This window comes from Arachis ipaensis, chromosome B05, assembly GCF_000816755.2.
Source record: "Arachis ipaensis cultivar K30076 chromosome B05, Araip1.1, whole genome shotgun sequence".
NCBI classification, from domain to species: Eukaryota; Viridiplantae; Streptophyta; class Magnoliopsida; order Fabales; family Fabaceae; genus Arachis; species Arachis ipaensis.
The window spans coordinates 8,884,288-8,898,683 of NC_029789.2; the positions used below are offsets into that span (position 1 = coordinate 8,884,288).

The 14,396-nt window shown below is 32.4% G+C and overlaps 1 long non-coding RNA gene across 19 annotated transcripts; it reads right to left on the bottom strand.

The window, feature by feature from the left end:
• LOC107642803 lies at window positions 784-8,696 on the bottom strand. 19 transcript variants are annotated; one of them, XR_002362363.1, is made up of 10 exons: window positions 7,606-8,695; window positions 7,305-7,507; window positions 6,370-7,054; window positions 6,126-6,203; window positions 5,621-5,854; window positions 5,342-5,410; window positions 4,178-4,893; window positions 3,987-4,089; window positions 3,691-3,803; window positions 784-893 (listed from the first exon to the last, which is right to left on the bottom strand). It is a non-coding gene; the product is annotated as an uncharacterized LOC107642803 (long non-coding RNA). The 19 variants fall into 19 exon arrangements; XR_002362367.1 differs by lacking the exon at window positions 5,342-5,410 and having other exon boundaries at window positions 7,606-7,629; window positions 7,710-8,691; XR_001620696.2 differs by lacking the exon at window positions 5,342-5,410 and having other exon boundaries at window positions 6,370-6,465; window positions 6,881-7,054; window positions 7,606-8,686.

The window sequence follows — 14,396 nt, forward strand, 5'->3', positions numbered from 1 at the left end:
AAGTACATAAAATAGCCTAAACGAAGAACAGTTTCATCAGAACAGTAATATGAGATCTAAACCAAGAACAGTAAAACAGAGAGAGAAATACTGACGATATAGTGCTTCGATTTCGAAATCAGATACAGAAATGTGAAAAACCTAGAAGAACAGTAAAACAGTACCTTGTATAATGTTTGTTCGTTCTTTTTGGTGTTTTTTTATGGAGATTTGAATGATTCCTTATTGATTTCTTCTACTTTTCGCCAGGAGTTGGACGGTTTCTTCAGAGCTTTGTTTTGTTTCGAACTTGGCTTGAATCTCGACGGTATTGATTGAGGAAGAAGAGGAAGAGTTTTTCATTATGAGCGCGCTTTGGAAAAACGAAACGTTTGAGTAAGGCGCGTGGTTTTTACGTTCGAGTGTGGTGAGTGTGGTGCACGTCGTTTTTGTTGAGCTTGGGCCAACTTGTAAAACTTGTAACTCAAAAAGGCTTGTATGTGTAGCAGGCCTGATGTAACATCCCTTCCAGCAAAATACCTTGCTTAAGTCAGGGTATTTCTACTAGAAAGAACATTACGTAACCTTTTCTAGTATTAACTACTTAATTATCGAGCCTTTGTATCGAGTTCGCGTTTCAGTTTTAAGAAAATGCCAGAAAATTTTTGTTTTTATTCAGTAAAGTCATGTTTCAAAGATTTTCAACAAATAATAATCACATAAATATTATTAATAATAACTCTTAATACAAAAGAAACCAAATAAAACTCAAATACAATATACTAAACCTACCCCTCTATGTAAAATAAAATCTCAAGGGACAACAGCGAGGGGACTCTATGAAAGCAATTAAAACCGTAAAGAAGGCCTACTAATCGCTTGCAGCTTCATATCGCATCTTCAAACCTGTGTCACTGAAAGGGTGGAAAATTTGGGGGTGAGAACCAAACCACATGTTCTCAGTAGAGGTCGAGAATGCCGTGAAAGTAAAGAATAAATCGCAAATAGTTAATTTCATTCAAAGACATCTAAGAGAAAATTAACCTTCTTTAAAAGCATTAGTTAATTATTCAAAATCCTAGACCTATATTTTCTTTATAAAGCTCTTAAAAGTTTTCCTAGACTGTATGAATGACCAACCTGTTCCAAGCATGGGTTCATTAAGTCTATGCTGAACCAGTTTGATTTTTCATATTTTACTAGACCATAACATAAAAGAAGTTACCTACGCGGTATAAATGATCATCTTGCTCCAAGTATAGGTTCATTAAGCCAGTCAGATACTTTATACAGAACTAGACCTCAAACGTACTAGTCATAGCCTCAGGCCCAAACAACTCAATCAACATCCAATCACCACAATCCAAACAATCAGTTACAAACACAGATAATGAGGTTCAAACACAACCAAGAGCAATTACATCAAGTATAGCAATTAGCAATTAAACAGAATTATTCACTTAGGCAAACCAATTACAATATACACACCCAAACAATGTCACATAGATGCATATGATGAATGTCTAGTCCTAGTGCAAGCCATGAGCTCATGTGTCGGTTAGCACCTGCATTCCCGACATTTATCCGGTCACGAGTTTCCGATTTTCCGAATACGATTTTTTGTTCAAATAAATGCGCATATAATTATTAGCAGCTCTATTGAGACAGCCTCTGCTTTCTACTCGCAGGAAATATACTATTGGGACGAAAAATTGCTGTAGGTATCCTAGTTTTCCTACAGAAGTTCTTGGGTTGCTTTAAGCAACAGATAAATAAATATTATCTCTTGGGTTGCATTAAGCAACAAATAAGCAAACAATATCTCTTGGGTTGCCTCAAGCAACAGATAATCATACAATAAGTACTTTACTCTTTCCTTTTTCTTTCATAATTGCAAATACGCAAGCGGGACTAGACCCACGCCCTTACCAACAACCTCATAAACCAAATAATCTTTTCTTAAAAGAATCAGTGAAGTTATCATCAAGCCTTAAATTTATTTTAATTAAATTCTTATACTTTTATAAAAATTTGGACATAATTTCCTCTAAAAATAGGACTTAGCCACCCCTTCGGGTCCTTCTTTCTCAACATTTTACCAACCTCTTATCAGCAATTGCCACAACAATATATATATTCTCAAAAATATTTGATAATAGTATAGAAAATCTATTTTCTTAAATTCCATATCCAAGTAATCACCAAAACAACATCGGCAATCTAATTTCAATTTTATTTTTAAAATATCAAACGAATTCGGAATTATGCAAACCTTATATCCATGCGACCATCTCGGATTAAGCTTTCTATTAAACAAAAATCACAATTTTTCGCTGAATCTAGCTTCGGAAATATAAGCAAAACCGTGACTGCTCTGTAGTGCCTTAAAACCAGAAGACAGCAGCAGCGTACAACATTCGAAATTTCATATAAAATCCAAATTAAATCCAACCACCTTTAAAATTAATGTGGTTAAACATAACTTATCCAAATTTCTTTCTAAATTGGTTCCAGGGTCATACCATTTTTAATGAAGAAGTAACGTAGCTTCGAAGTTAGGTAATTCTCTGCAGAATTCTGTTTTACAAATCATTGAACACAACCTCTTCCAAGTCCCATAACTCACTTATTAAAACATGGAAAACCTTGAAATTTAAATCATATATGCTAAACATACTTAATTTTCACCTCCAATTAGTTGCATCTCAATATCTATTCAGGATCAAAAGTTATAAACTCTCAAAGTTACTAATTTAAGAAAACAGAATCTGGCTTTTTCTTCATAATGCATCATCTTTCAAAAATTTGTATCTTTTAAACCGCAAGTTCAACCGTTCTGAAATTTTACGACATTAAAATAATAGACTAAAGTTTCATTTAAAATTGGTTTCGCTTCAAAATTCAATTCGGGACATTCACAGCAGAGCCAACAAGTTACTGCTGTTCCAAAAATTCTGTAGTAAAAATCAGATCCCACAACCATTACTCAAAAATTCACCATAAATCTTATATTTAATAAAAAGATCTCAAACTCCCCAATTCAGTCCCAATTATTCCCAAGTTTAACCAGGACTTGGTTCAACGCAATTCCAATCATCACAGAATTAGTTACAGTCTTTCAAAGTTACTGTTTTTACTTAAAGGTAATGCAGAAAATCAGATTTTATGGCTTAACTTTGAAAAATCATAACTAAATCTTCAGTTAATACGAAACCTTCAAATTTAAATCCTAACAACTACACTTGTTAAAGTTTACTCAGATTTTAATCTCATACCATTTCGATCGCTAGCAAATTACTAGGCCGTCCTCAAAGTAACCATTCCATTTTGAAAACCAGATTCTTAATAATAGTTTAGTCTTTTAGGCCCTAATTCTTCAATAATTCTCAATCCAGTATCAAATATATCAAATGATTATCTTAGTTTCAACCATTTATACATAATCAGTCAAAACCACAATCCTCTACTAATCTCAAGTCACTTTCACAGCCATAGAAATATACCAAACAACCATTTCAACAACCAATAATCAATAATTCAATCATCTACCATACATAATTATAATCAATTCAATCACAGCACCAAGCACAATCGCAATCACAATCCAACATTCATATAATCAATTAATTACTCACAGCTATTAATACTATTTACAGTTATTCAGTAAACCTTGTTGGCATTCCTAAATTAAAATCATTTTAAACCCCCTACCTCGATGTCGCAATCGCATACTTTAACGTAACAACTCTCTTCTCTTTTAGTTTCAGGGCAGCAGCGGTAACTCTCACGCAACCGGAACAGCAACAATATTAGCCTTCGCAGCACTGACCATGGTTGCAGTAAAATAGAGGATTCAAATTGGATAAGAATCACAAGCAATTTCAGCTCTAGGGATTCAAGACAAAGCAAGAACTAAAATAGAATTAAAACCAGAACATGGCAACCACAGCAGTGACAAAACAAAACATGTAAATGGATCAACCCTAAGGAGAAGATAAGACCAGTACCCAGATAACAAAATCAGAATCAGTAATGGCTTCAACCGTCCCATGGCAGCACCAGCTTCAATACTCGACCTAATTGTAGCATGAAATAGGAGCCAAAAAGGGGCTGAGCAACAAAAATATAGGCAACCATGATTAAAACAAGTACATGAAAGAGAAAAAAAGTATAATCAGAGTAAGGGTGAGAGTGTTACGATTTCAAAAATGGAAAAATTGGAATCAGAACAAGGAGAAGGATCCTAGCTTAATTGAGAGTTGGTGGCGGCAGCTTGCTTTCTCCGATCACTACAAGATTTAAGTCTATTTGTGGCGGTTTTTTTCTGGTTTGTGGGGGTTTGAAACCCCCACCAAAAGGTTAGTGGGAGTTTTTAAAACCTCCAAAATTTGAGGTGCCACGAGCTTATTTGTGGCGGTTTTGCAGAACCCCCAGAACATACTTTAGTGGCAGTTCTTTGTCTGCTTTGTGGGGGTTTTAAATTGGATTTTTTGGCAGTTTTTGACACTTTTGTGGAGGTTTAAAACCCCCACAAAAACTGAATTTAAAAAAAAAAATTGCATCGAACTGAACTATTGCAAACTATTTAAAATTGAAACTGGACCTATTTGAAAGCTATAAATCACTATTATTCATTGAACAAATTACATCAATCAAACTAAAAATTATTTAACTTTAAAGAAATTAGTAATTAGTATGGAATGAATACAAATTTAAACAAATTACATCAATCAAATTGGTATGAAATGGAAAAATAGACACAAAAACTTAAAATTTCACTCTACTCAGTTTAGGCACTACTAAACCGTTAATTACCATTGAGAATCATGGTTTAGCATATGCAATAACCTTCCATTCATTGTTCAGAACCTTAACTATCTGCCTTGTGCCCCGTGTTTCACCGCTGAGAATCATCTGCAGAAAGTACACCATACAATGAACTGTTAAGCAATATTAATATTGTGGTACACACACTGAACCTATCAATGGTATTTGATAGAAAGTAGTAAACCTAAGTCTGAAACGTGTTTTACTTTTCAGGTCACGGGCCCAATTGGATTAGACATAATCATCATCATATCAACAATAAAACTGAACAACAATTACCAAGCAATACCTGAGATTTTCAAATCTAAGTCAGCACACCAAATTGAGTATAAACTACAAACCAATGTCCTTTCTCATTAGAAAAAGTTAGATGGTTAACATTTTGCAAAGAGTTTGTATCATCAAAAAATGGAAAAATTAATCATTATCACTCAAGTCCTAGTATCTGTTAATATTCAAAATTTTTCAGTAATTCATCAAATGAGAATAAGTAATATGACAAAATTCAGGGGAACTAAAATATGAGATTACTTACTTCAAAATAATTGTCACTATCAATCTTCTGTAATCGCATAATGAGTTCTCGGGCAGTCTTGTTAAAGTTCTTAAGAATTAAAAACTCAGCTAGTACAAATAACTCAGCTATATCTGCTTATTCAGGCATAATTACTGGTATATCCATAGCTCAACAAGCAATTAAACATGGGATTTATTACCCTCCAGACATAGTATTCAATTAAAAAAAAAAGTCTATTATATAAAAATTAACATCATTCTCTTTTAAACGAGTAGGTTACTAGGTTTGAGTCATAACCTTTGAGATGAGCGAAATGCTCCATCAAGAGTTGTCTGTTTCATCATGCTAGAACCTCTGCCTCTGCCTCTGCCCCTCCCTCTCGTTGGATTTTGAGAAGCACCAGAGGACCTAGCTTTTCCATCACTATTACAATAGTACCATATGATATGTTGGGTTTACCTCCATTGACTGATCAGCATAAGTGAACTGTGTGGGTTCCTTAGATTGTGTGGATCTTTGTTTGACACGTTCCTAGAAGATGAGAACCGACAAAATAATTAATAACACGAGAAAATGTATGTTTAATCAATCAAAGATCACAGTGATCCATACCAACACATACTAAGGTCCCAATAATTGCAATACTGCAAAGAAAATTGTGATGGACGGAGCCTGGAAGGACACAAGCAAATACATTCCTACATAATATGCTAGAATTCTATGTCATGAAAGCCTCGATAACATCAAGGCGTTCACCCCAAGGCCATGTTCATTAAACATTAAAACAAATGGATCTTCTAACCTCTAAGCACTTTCCAACTTTAACAATTAAATTTTCGTCATCGAACTTCATGGTATTTGAATCCTTAGCAATTTTGTTCTGTAGAAGCACAATAAATCATCAATGAGAAGAGGAAGGAGTATCACATGAACATAAATTGATGAGAAGAAGAGACAAGGTGGCCTACAATGTGAACCAGATCTACAACATAGCAAATATCAAAGACAAAGCCAAATGGCATTTAAAAGCAAAATAGAATCCTCACTTTTGTTTCGTTAATATTGCTTTGTACACACACGTAAAATGCATTTTTGTCATCCTTGTTCACAAAATTGTGTAATAATAGGAGTATCTCCATTTTCTGCAAAACCATTAAACGTAACATGTATTAAAAAAATAAAAATAATAAAACAAAAAAAAATTGAACTTGCTGCATGCTCATATTTATATTCCTTATCTTCAATTAAAACTCAAGAGAATCCAGATACAACCAAAGTTGGCTGGTACTATACAACTAGCAAATCAAGCTTAAACTAAATAATAGGAACTTAAGTCAGGCTCCCAATCAAATTAATATAATTGTAGGATACAACCAAGCATTGCAATAATATACAACCAATTTCGTCAGACTAGAGAAAGACACTTTGTTTGGTACTAAATTCTTTATATCAGAAGACCAGTTCACTTTCAATGTTTGGATATTATCAAGGATGGGGTGTATCCAAGAGTGATCGAAAGCAATGGATTTGAGTCTATAAAGAGAAGAGATACTTAACCCTTTGAGAGCAAGATGCAATAGGAGTTGAACATAATCAGCCTTAGATTTTTCCTCAAATAGCACCTCTTCAACCCTTTCCACTGACTCTTTAAATTCAAGTTTTCGAGACTTTAGTTCCCACGCCTCTCATATCAAATGATAATTTCTCCAAGCTCTAAAATAGGAGATTAACCTAACAAGCAACACAATCAAAATGGACTCTTTTTAAGAGCAAAATAAATTAGTTTCGAGATCTAATAGTGAATAAATCATGTAATTAATATAGAAAGTTGATTATCAAAACATTATCACTACTTCATCTTTATTCATATATAATTGTAGGCACCTTTCTATCAAATTCTGCATCTGTAAACAAATTTATTTCAAGATTTTATTTTATTTTTTTAAATTAGCTTCCTGACAAGCTAGTAGAATTTGCTTACAAGCTCAATGTCTTGGCGTGAAACTTTCTTGCTACCATTAATTGTAGCAGATGCTGATCCTAAATCCGCAATGAGAGCATCAGTTGTGTGATTGTTCGGTTATCGTTCACTTTAGAAGTCGTGAGAAGCTTGAGTTGAGGCAATTCTTGCTTTCTCTGCAATTCAGTTCATGAAATCCACAGAAAAGGTGCAGAAATAGCAATCTGGAATCATTGAAATGATAGAAGCAAGTGAGAAAGCATTCGTATGAAGCTGAACTAGGCACAAATTAGAGTTAATAGAGATCTCAAATTCAATTCACCTCTCTCAAAAACACGGTAATTGTCTGAACAAATTCTGAACGGAAGTGAGTGAGAAAATTTAAGTCTCGAACTAAACAAGAACAAATTAGGAAGAAATTCTCACTGCAATGACTTGGAACGACATGAAAATCAGTTCCACGAGATCTGATAGCTTCGAAAGCAGCTTCAATCGAAGCTTCCAGAGACTCCTGCTCACTCGCCTTCCAGATCTCCTCAGCTAATGCCACCGCGTCCGCGCCGAAACCACGCTCTGACTACTTCAAGCCACCGGAGCAAAAGCAGAACCAGCGGAAGAACCCTGGAAGACGACGCAGAAGCAGAAGAGAGGCTCCACGATCACCTCGTCCTCCATTTATAACTCCACCGGTGATGTGCTAACGAAGGAGACAAGGACAGCAACAATGGCGGTGGCGGTGGCGGTGGCGATGGCGATGGCGACGACATTGAGATTCTAGGGTTTCAGAGAGAATGAGAGATCTCACTCTCCCTCGTCCTCTCTCTCTCTCTCTCAAAGCCCTGTTTGATTTTTTTTTTGATTGGGCTGAGTTAATAATTATTTGAGTTAGATTATTTTAGAATAATTAATTGAATTGGGAGTATTATATCAGTGGGAGTTTTATAATTTGTCACAAATAAAATATATTATAGAGATTTTAATAACTTCCATTAAAAAATTATCATAAATAAATATAAATTTTGTAGTGGATGACAAGCTCCATCCACTGCAGCTCCAAAAATCAAAAGGACAGGGATCAGAAGCAGGATCTGCCGTTCTTGTAGTAGCTCCAAATCAACAGCAACCGTATTACCCTCCCCGTCAGTCTCTCTTCTCCGTTATTCTTTCTCTTCTCCTCTGCCCTAACCGACGTTGACAGTGGTGAGGGGAGCTTCAGCAGCGGCGGCTAGAAGTGCGACAGCCTCCCTCCCTCTGCATCTCGTGCTCTCTTACTCCCTCTTCCCCTGTTTCTCAGTCTCTCGTCTCCCACTTTTCTCCCTCTATGCGTTATACTATTGAAAATGTGTGGTGAATTGTTGAGTGTAAATGAATGGTAAGGAATGAAAGAACGTGGATCACTTGGGCAAAGGGTTAGTGGTAATGTGCGTATGCGTTTGTGATTGGTTAGGGATTATACGTATTAGATAATAACGGTACGTATTAAAATAAGAGACATAAGACTAGGAAAAATATATGCAAGTAACATAAATTTTATAAAATATTTGAGATAGAATAACAATTTAAGATTCAAATATAATACTATAAAGATTATTTTCAAAATGCATAAGATTTTATCTATCAATCTATTAACGAGCTCAAATAATTATTTCTAATTTAAATTATAAAATAAGCATACTAATCACATTTTATAAAATACGATTTAAATCCGAAAATATCAATTATTTAGATTATACGATATAATATTTTCATTACTTTTCTATTACCAAAACATTAATTCCAATTTATATAAAATAACTCTAATTATAGTAAAGATTGTACATAAACCTTAATTAACTTAAACCCAAAGTATTTATAAAAATCAATTTAATCATTTTCTAGTAAATTAATCTCTAAGAGCTCAAACTAATAAAATAAATATAATTTATTCATAATAGAAATTTCTTAAATTTAATTATATAACACTTCCAGTACTGAATTCTAATTTGAAATTAGATAAAATAACCAATTATAAAAATTTACACAAAAATATTAATTAACTTAACTCCGAATATTAATAAAACTAATTTAATTATTTTCAATTGAGTAATTTATAAAATAAGATATCAAATCAATAAATTAAATCGTAACCTTTCAGAATAAAAGTTACTTAAATTAAATTATACAATTCTTTCTTATTTTTCAATTACTAAAATTATACAAAATATTCTGTTATAATTAGAGATCTTTAAGCGTGTTTGATGAAATATTTTTATTTTTATTAAAACACAATTGGATATAAAAAATAGATGTGTCGAATGAGTGTCAATAAATATCGTGTTCTAAATGTGTCTGACACGTAGAACGGCAATTTAACAAAACGTTTGTATTTCATAGACAATAATTCTAGACAACCAAGTATTTTAGATAACTAAATCCAATCAAGTCATAATACATATATAGAGTAAAGTATTGTTTTTGTCCCCAACGTTTGGGGTAAATTCTATTTGTGTCCCTAACGTTTAAATCGTCTTATTTGTATCCCTAACGTTTGTAAAAGTGATTCAATGTTATCCTGCCGTCAATTACACATCATGAACACTTTAGTTTGAGTTTTAAAAATCTCTTCTTGAAGTTAGAATACAAATGTCTGGGATAGAATCGATGATCCACTCCGAAAAATAGCTCATCAAAGTTGAAATTAATTCCTACAACATTTACATAATTCACTTTTCTAGGGACATAATTGAATCTAAACACAAATAGTAGGTATAATATTAAAATCGAACACATCCAAGTGAGACCTAATTGAGATTGAATACATCTAAGTGAGAATAATTGAAAAATATAATCTGATTTGTTAGTATAATTGATAATAGGATAACATTGAATCACTTTTATAAACGTTAGGGATACAAATAAGACGATTTAAACGTTAGGGACACAAATAGGACTTACCCCAAACGTTGGGGACAAAAACGATACTTTATTCTACATATATATTTTTTTCTTCTTCATTCGTGTTTTTCTCTTTTTTTTTTTCTCCTCTTTATTTTTTTCCTTTCTCAATTGATTTTTTTTTCTTTTTCCTATTTCTCTTCCATCTTCATCATCATCGCCATCATCAACATCATTTTTTTTCTTATTCTTATTTGTTTTTTTTATTTGTTTGTGTATTTTTTAAAATTTTATGAAGGACAAGAATAAAGAAAAAAAACAAAACAAAAAAAAGATGATGATTATGATAATGATAAAGAAGAAGAAGAATGACACTTAAATTGTTATATAAAGCACAAAAATAAAATAAAAATGACATCAAAATTTGATATATAAAACACAAAAATTTTACTACAATAAACATAGAATTTGAATTAATATCCACACCACATTGAAGATAATTTGTTGTTTAGGACTTAAGAATATAAAAGAACCTGTTGAAAAAAAAGATAAAATATAAAAGAAAAGAAGTCGAAGAAGATATGTTGAGATAATCACATGTTGTTAGTTTTGTTTTTTTCCTCTGGTTAGCTATGGTTAATTGTTTATGAATTATAGGTCACTGTATAAACTCCAATCATGATGAAACAATCGCATAAGCAGTTGTAGCTAGCATCAGAAATAGAAAGAATGACCAAAAAGAAAAAATACGCGAAAAAAAGAAAGAGAATTATAGTGTACAGATGAATGAGCATACAGAGATCCGTATATTCCCTCTGCTTTAGTTCGTGAGCGACACGTGGTTATGGTGTCGAGGCTGGGGGGAGGCGGCTTGACAAATTTGTCGCATAGGGGCCCTTGATGGCTGATGGCTGGCTTGAGGCAGCTCTTACAGGGACACATATAACGCCCGTGCAACGTAACGGTGGGTTGCTGTGGACCTTGTATTCCCCAAAGAATGAGCCCAATGATACGCTTTGTTGAGAGCGTTTGGTCCGTGTTAGTAGTGGACTGAAAAATGATTTATTCAAGTCAAAAGTAAGAAAGTGGTAGAAAAAAAAAGGAGTGAAAAAAACGCAGGAGGAAAATAGATCAAAAGGGAAACTGTCCTTATAGTGAAACTGCTAACCCCATAAGGTTATTCCAAGACCAAAAAAAAAAAAAAAGATAAGGTTATTAGATGCAGTTGGGTTTGTTGGTTTTGAATATAGTATTGAGGTGATAAGTATTGGGTATTTTTAATGAGAAATAGTCAGTGTAAAATTAGAAATTAAAGAGGGTTCAGAGTTTCGGGTCATTGCAGTTAATTGTTGAGACCGAACCAAAAATTAAAGAGGGAACTAGTTTTATCTCCCGTGCCATAAAATTTTTGCTAATGGGTATTTTTTCAAAAAATAATTTTCTCTTCGTAAAAAATAAATAAAGTTAATATTAGTTAACACAAAAAATTTAAAATATATTAAAGAGTAGGTTTTTTAAAAGTTAGAAGGGAGGAGAATGTACATTTATAAAATAGAAAGGAGGGGAGTGTAATTTTAGCATCTCGCAAGGGAGTGAAGTGAAATTTTCTCTTGAATTTATTGTAACATACTCTCTAAGGATTTTACTCGTTGTTGTTATTATTATTATCGAGTAATAATCTTATTGTGTCATGTGATAACATTGATGTTTTAGTCGTTGCTCATTGTTTCTTTAGAACCAGGCCCTATAGCAATAATCTTGGTGGACGCTGCTGCTAGGATTTTTTTGGATGATAGGAGAAGACTGACCCACATCAACAACTAGAGTGGTTACCCCCACTCTTTTTGGAAACAAACCTGAAGGCCCAACAAGCGCTAACGGGATCCTCTAAAATGAGAACCCCGTTCTAAATCATGCACTCCAGTCGGCTGACCCAGCCCTTCGATCAGCCTCCTCAGCTTCCTCATAGCTACCTGTTTTCAGCCATACATAAACAACACGTGTCCACAGCAAATTCATTAAAATAAAAATCTGTAAATCTGTACGAATATACATCTTTACACTAGATGAACCCAAAAAAAAAAAGTGCGTGATTTATGCAATTTTATATAAGTCATTTTTGTTAAATTTAGACTAATTAAGTTGACTTTAATTGACAAAAATATTTGGATCTCTAGTAAGACTGTTCAGTTAAACATAAAAATCAATTTGATAGATTACGTTAGCAGTTCTTCAATCATTACGATCTATTTAATGGTCCAGATGAACACAACAATTTTAATGACTAATTTTTCTAACTTACTCAGGATTCGTTGGAAAATTTTAAAAGTTATTTTTTGAACTTTTGACTTATGAAAAAATCACATTAATGGTATTTGATACAGTTTTTTAAATATATTTTTAACTTTTTAAAAAGTTGTTTAAGAACTTTTGACGAAGTCAAAAAATTTGACCTCTTTGCTTCTCAAAAACTATTTTATCAATCTTATTTATTACACAACTTTAAAATAAGTACTTTGATGATAACTTTCCAAATAAAAAGTAACTTATTTATAAGCTGCTTTTTAATATATGTCCTTATATTTTAAACATTTTTTTTAAAAAAATTTAAGTAAGTTGTTTACCCAAACTAGCCATCAATGATAGATAGATTAAATTTAATCATTCAAAATTTAAAGGACAAAACATTATTATTTCTAAACTAAAGTACTAAACTTATGTATTAATGTTGTGATAAGAATGGTTACGTGGATGCCCATTTATGATGAGCAGTTCAGGATTCTCAAAATAAAATTAATTTAAAAAAGTTTGAAAAGGTAACCTTTTATACGTATATAAATAAGAGGTTAAACCTCAGTTAATAACACACAGTAATAACAATAAACACTTTTCTCCTTTTTTATATGCTACAATATATATATGAATTATTTCTATTATATTGAAATATTAATTGTGGTTAATATTAATTCTAGAGTTATCTATTTACACTTCTTTATTTTTATATTTATTTTCTCTTCTTTATTTATTTATTTTACAATACGTTATCAGTACGAGATTCTGATCAAAATTTAGGAAGATTCTGGTAATAAAATTTTCATTATATCAAAACTCTCTCATCTTGAATTTAATACTCTTGATATATCTGGAAATAACTACTTATTATGGATACTAGATGCGAAATTCATCTTGCTTTAATGGATCTTGAAGATATCATTAAGACTGAAAATAATGCATCCCAAAAGGATAAAGCCAAAGTCATAATCTTCCTTTGTCGTCATCTTGACGAAGGATTAAAAAATGAACATCTCACATTAAAAAATCCTACAAATCTATGGAAGAACCTTGAAGAAAGGTATAATCATCAAAAGACAATTTACTTTCTCAAGCCCGATATGAGTGGACACACTTGCATTTACAGAATTTTAAATCTATAAATGAATACAATTCAACAATGTTCCGAATTACCTCACGAACAAAATTATGTGGAAAAAAGATAACTGATAATGACATGTTAGAGAAAACTTTCTCAACCTTCCATACCTCAAATGTGCTCCTGCAGCAGTAGTATCGAGAAAAAGAATTTAAAAAATATTCTGAGCTGATTTCGTGCCTTCTTGTTACTGAACGTAACAATGAATTACTTTTAAGAAATCATGAAGTGCACCCACCTAGCGCCGCTCTATTTCCTGAAGCAAATACGGCAAATCATAACCCCAGAAGAGGTAAATGACAAGGTTTTAGTAACAAAAAAATATGAAAGGAAGAAAAATTATGTTCATAAGAAAGAATCTCACCAGAAGTGGGATAAAGAAAGAAATAATATGCAAAATAATTTGACAAATGATAAATATTTTCATTGTGGTGGAAAGGGTCACTGGTCGCATACGTGTCATACTGCAAGGCACCTAGTTGATCTTTATCAAGCATCCTTGAAAAATGATGACAAAGGAAAGGAGGCGAATTTTGTTTCAAATGATATTGCTGAAAATTACACCACTCATTAGAAAGTATTTGATTTCTTTGAGGATTCTGAAGGAAATATTGGTCATTTGATCAATGATGGAAAAGTTTAATATTTAGGTTCGTTAAGTATTTATATAAATAAATAATGTAAAAAAATTTCTTGTTAAGTTTTATTCCCTATGTATTTAAATTTTAAGTATGAGGTATATAGATAATGTTTAATAAAATATTTATATTTATGTTTATGTTTATGAATTTTAAAATCACTAAATGTGT